Source organism: Leguminivora glycinivorella, chromosome 8 (assembly GCF_023078275.1).
Source record: "Leguminivora glycinivorella isolate SPB_JAAS2020 chromosome 8, LegGlyc_1.1, whole genome shotgun sequence".
Taxonomy (NCBI): domain Eukaryota; kingdom Metazoa; phylum Arthropoda; class Insecta; order Lepidoptera; family Tortricidae; genus Leguminivora; species Leguminivora glycinivorella.
Window position 1 is genome coordinate 10697821 of NC_062978.1, and position 5934 is coordinate 10703754.

The window sequence follows — 5934 nt, forward strand, 5'->3', positions numbered from 1 at the left end:
CTGTCTTGTGATTTTAGAACCCCATATATCAGAAATAACATACAGCTGAGTAAGTAAGTATACCTATAAGATATTTGAACTAGTCTACCTGCAATAATGGGTTGAATATACCGAATATCCTTGTCATAGGTAATGAGGCTAATGAGCAACTTTCCCTTTTGTGATCGGCGGTGACAGATCGGAATGAAAATTCCTTTAAACTACACGATTTGCACTCATAATTTTAGAACAAGAAGTCCCAATTTGTTCTAAAATTATGAAAATTCCTATTTGTGTCTGCCCTTAATCACGTGTAGCGGGCGAGCAGCGAGTACAGATGAGAATATAACATAGAAGATGCAATGTTATTTGTAATATAACTGAATGAAATCGCAGCGCACTGCGTTGTTATTTAGCGACGTTTTCAATGAAAAGACGAACACTGGCTGTCGATAAGATCGGATATTGAAGTTACTAGGAAATAGCGCCTTATTGTTGGTACACAAGTACTCTATTGATTGAAAATGGCACATTTTATCGTCAATATTCTTACCTCCTTATTCATAAACGTTTACTAAAGTTATCAAGCCCATAAAAGTTTGTTTGTCCCCTTCCACACACACCAATACGTCGGAAAGAGACACACGAACTTTATCGGCTTGATAACTAGTTTATGAATAAGGAGGTTAGAATTTGTCGCTATTGTATTCCAGCTATAGCCGCCACGCGTTTCGAAGCCGAGCCAGAGGAACTAAGTTCCAGCAGCTTCAGCTCAGCATCTCGCGCCTCCCTGGACCCGCCTTCATCGCCCACGCCGTCTTGCAGCGGCGACAACCTGCTGCACTTCCCTGGAGACTCCAGCAGCTCCATGTAGCTTGAGGTATTTTAATGTGCTTTTAAAGCATTACCACAACAATAAGGTTTTTTTCAATGAATTATTCTTAAAGATAGTGCACAGAACGAACTTAATAACTCATAAGATCAAGGGTGGATCCTGCTCTATAGTCAGTGTGGGGTCACTTAATATTTTTCCGCAAAATATATGGTTAAAGCCTAGACCCCAGGAAGGGTACACCGAGCCTGAGAAAGGAGATCTCGATTCCTTAGCAACGTTCTATTTTTTAACAACCTTCAAATGTGTATTCTTTACCACATTTATTATCCTAAAATGTTTTTTTTTTGGAATTTGTCTTTTAAAGTTAGTACCGACATTGTTTAAATTGGTTTCTGACATATTTAATACATACATACATACAATCACGCCTGTATTCCATAAAGGAGTATGCACATGAAACTACTTAAGCTTCAGGGCCACTCTTGGCAAATAAGGGGTTAAAAGAAAACGAAACTGTGGCATTGCAGTGACAGGTTGCCAGCCTCTCGCCTACACCACAATTTAATTCATAATTTATATTTAATTCTATGAAAAAAACCGTGTGTGTGTGGATTGAGTGAGCACCTTCCGAAAATAAAAAAAAATATGCTGACATTTAGTAAAAGTTCTAAAACAATTTCGAATCTCTAATAAAAAGATAAATATATTAACATGTGCTACTCAGTTTCACAAACTATGAATATATTCATTTAACATATAAATTAAAAATTTTTTTTCGGAAGGTGCTCACTCAATTTTTTGGTTGCGACTTATAACAACTTCCTTTACAGGTCATCCTACGCCTTGCCAAGGACTAAAGGTACCTAGTACCCAGGTACCTAAAAGTTTAAAAGAAGAAATCAACCAATAGGAAATAACCGAAGGTTTTTAGATTGCATAAACCGTTTAGAGAGAATAATAAGTTTATCAGTGTAAAATATCGAATAGGTATTCATTAGTGTAAGGCTTGGCACGCTCATATTGGACGTGTACTGTGCGGCATGCATGTCAAACAATTGAAGCTCATTCGAGTGTCCTAAGTCGACGCCGCATAGGGTGGACGCACGCTCGCCCGCCCCGCTGCACGCCTCACCAAACGCTCCGCTCTGAGCGTTCACTCAGGCCTTACACTTAGGTATACACATTGTATGTACAGTCAATAACACAGCTGTGTATACAGACAAAGTGCCAAAAATATGTATACAGAACTTTATTACCTGTACATAAAGGTGTGTATACATATTTTTGGCACTTTGTCTGTATACACAGCTGTGTTGTTGACTGTACAACGTAATTACGAAATAGGGTATAATCGTGAGATATCTTTACTCGCTTGATTATACTGGGTGAATCGTCTATTTGTCACAAAGAAGATTCTGTAAGAAGGTTCTGTATCGTAAACTAGCTTTTGCCCGCGGCTTCGCTCGCGTTAGAAAGAGACAAAAAGTGGCCTTACACTCTCGACGGACAAACAGACACACACACTTTCCCGTTTATAATATTAGTATGGATTGAATGGATTGGATAATGGACATTAATTTCATGTTGTCAAAATCAAACAAGCTTTAATATACAATTTATAAATATTTGAATTGACTCCATTTTACTACATAATGCCTGTCGCGTTAGGCCCTTTCACCAGTTTCACCTAGTATAGTTAATCGTGGTAAAATCGAAGTGCTCAAAGTGCTCATAAAACTATGCTACATTGAGCTACGAGGCGGTAAGAGAAATATAGTAAAAAGGGGTAATAAATATTCGAGCCGAGTTACAATATTCTTACCCCTGATGTTACGCACAATGTTTTTACCACAATTGCGAAGAAAAAAGCGAAAAAAATCATAAATTCATTTTATATTTCAAAGTTTTCAAACCATTGGTTTTAAAACTTTGCCAACTAGGCGCGTATGACAAACTATAACTTCCGAGAGGGTTATAGCTTCTTAAACAGTCCTAAATATATGGCTTTGTTTTTCAATGCAGCTGTGCAGGATAAGGTTTTCGAGCAAGAGCGATGAAATTTTGCGTAACATCCGATTTTTCTGTTGCATCTTATTTAATTATAAGTAGTCCTAGTTTTAAAATTGTATAATTAGATCAATCTACGCTGGCAGCGATATTAATAGCACTGACTGCAATTCTTAAGTAAACGTCTTAACACATTCACTTCCATACAAAAAACGGCTTGTTTGGCGAGAACCCGCTGAGCGGGTTATCTGGCTTCTGAGCAAAGTTAGTGTTTACCGGGCGGGTTCTTGGTGTTGAAAGTGTTAATTTTTAGAATTTTGAGGTTTTAAATAACACTTGGACTGGCTTAGCTATCAAAATCACTGCCAACTTAGCTTGGTCTGACTCTAGTAGTTTTTATATAAATGAAGATCTTCAATATGTTACACATAGTCCTATTAGTCCTATAATAATCTAGGTAATCAATTAACTGACTTTGTTTCATTAAATATAATGCTATTAAATAAGTAATATTAAAAAAAATAATGGGTTACCCAACATGACATTTTGGCCTTTACACAGATAACAAATGAAATTTGTCTTACATTAAAAAATATATGGGAGCATAGAAAATAGTCATTTAAGAAACATATATTTTTTGTAAATGCTTCTTAGTTACTCGGGGTAAAAAATATATAAGTTATCTATGTTTCTAAAAGTATGTCTATATATCTCACAAGTACGTTCGTATTTGTCGTGCTAGCTTCGTCAACGTTGGTACTATGTACTGAGTCTGACTGAAATGGCATGACGCATGACACGTTCGTGAGTTTGCGTGAAAATGTGAAAGGAAACATTTCATAATACATCTGTATCTTGATAATCACAATATATAAATAAAGCAGTTTGGTGCTCGAAAATGGTCATCTCAGAACATCTCCCTACATGGCGCAGCCGGTAGGATTCAAACCTACTCCCAGTTTCAAGGATATCTGATTTCCCATTCTGACACCTGTAATGAATTAATTGCTTTTAACATGTTTGCTCTACAGATTACAATTATTACTTAAAACAGGGCTGTAGTTTTTAATTGTTTTGCTAAAATACTTTTAGAAACATGATATTTATATTTGTTATCATCACATGTGTAACCCTTTCAGACTCGTCGGATAAAATTAAGTAGTTCACTGGTTTGATATCATACATTTTTACATTTAGTTTTAATAAGTTCAGTTTTTTATATGGGTTTAATGCGTTTTTATAATATTACCTTATATTCATTGAAGAATAAATGTAGGTAAATCGCGGAGAACCGCATTGATTGAAGTTCATCGCTCCCGCTTCTCCCCACTTTGTTGGCGCATGGGAAAGCGTGGTCCAAATAGTAAAATATACGAATAATTTCTAAAGATGCTTGCGCACTTACAATATAATTATAAGTGAACATTTTACACATGTAAAATGTCAATGTCTAAATATCACGTGAGATAGTGTTTCGGCTCTGAAAGAGTTAACAAATTGTATGCATTTGTTTTACTGCAACTGTGATATGTAAGTAAAATTAGAGCTTTTGTAGGTTAGGACTCGGCTAAATTAATTCAAGCATACCAAATTATATCACATCATTTTTATATTTTATACATTCCAAGCTACTCAAATTCATTGACGGAATATACTAATATTGATATAACCACGACTTGGTTAATACAGTTTTTGGGATTATAACGTAAATTTCTTAAGTGATGGTACACAGTCACCGACAAATCATCGTACGAAAAGAATACTGCATAAGTATCTGACACGCTCTTATGACTCTTGAAATATATTTATGTTGGATACTTTTGCAGCCTCCTCTTTATGCGATATTATTGCCGGTGTCTGTATCTATTTTCAGTCAGAATCAAATATAGGAATTGTATGTACTAGGCAGCCAAATTATTTGTGCCACCTTAGCTACTTTAGTATATTTGATACTTACTGTACCCATGCATTGTCGGTGTTGTCTAGCGTGGTATCAGACAGTTCCTTCATTAGCAATAAATGCAGGAAGTACGTTCAGATTATCGGATGGTTTCGGATAAATTACTCGTATGATAAACGTTGATATGTATTACTACGTACATTAGGTACATTTTTTACTATATCGTATTCATGTTCATCTACAGTTAGCAGAACCATTAGCTTAGCACTCATGCATATAAATATATATCTTGCTGACTGTACCTAGGTACGATGTAACTTGTAAGTCATACTTGTAAAAAATATCTTCCGCCAAAAGTCTTCCTTATTAATGATTCCTTTCACAACTAAAACTTTCCAATTGGATCATCAAACGATATCAATATGTATAAGTAATTTATTTGTTTTAATTATGAAAAGGACTACTTATTTGTAAGGCTTATATTTCATACACCTTGTGCTATGGGGGTATTATTATTCGCAGAGCTATTCATCGTAGAAGAGTTACAAAACTTAAAAGAGTCATGAATGTTATAGTTATAGCTATGGAGAGGCTAGCTTATAACAAAATTGTAGTATGTTGAAAGGTTCACACATATTTATAATTATGGTTTGTGTGAACCTTTCAACATACTACTAAACTAAATACTTAAATCATACTGCAAGTGCTACTTATATCGCCGTCTATATTGCTTGTGAAAGCCGGCCTGCGGGAAAACTCACAACTCTTCTAGAATCCTTAGCTCTTCGACTTAACCCCAAAACAACATTTTTGTACTTATCTTGCTATACTATGAGATATAAGCTTTAGGAAGTAAGCATTTAAAATTAGAATTCTAGTAAATGTTAGTAAGTATTAGTTGAATTGGTACATGTTTTAATTGGTGTTCAAGGAATATAATATTTGTGCTTGTCAAATGTGTAATGAAATTTAAAAATATTTATATCATTATAAATCACACGCTCTATCAGCATCTAGTGGCATCTGTATATTTAAAAGCTAGATGATGGCTCTGTACTTTAATATAAGTTTATGCTTTCATTGTGACTATATTTTCAATAAACTACGAAGATTGTAACCTATCTATTGTTTAACTTTTATAAAGGGTTAGGTTTATTTGAATAGGTATTATGACGTTATAGCTTAGGTTCTAAATTATCTAATTAAATATATA

At 34.8% G+C, this 5934-nt stretch overlaps 1 long non-coding RNA gene across 1 annotated transcript; it reads right to left on the reverse strand.

The window, feature by feature from the left end:
* Positions 1-2364: 2364 nt before the first annotated feature.
* LOC125228921 lies at positions 2365-5934 on the reverse strand. The gene is made up of 2 exons (XR_007177345.1): positions 5382-5934; positions 2365-5317 (listed from the first exon to the last, which is right to left on the reverse strand). It is a non-coding gene; the product is annotated as an uncharacterized LOC125228921 (long non-coding RNA).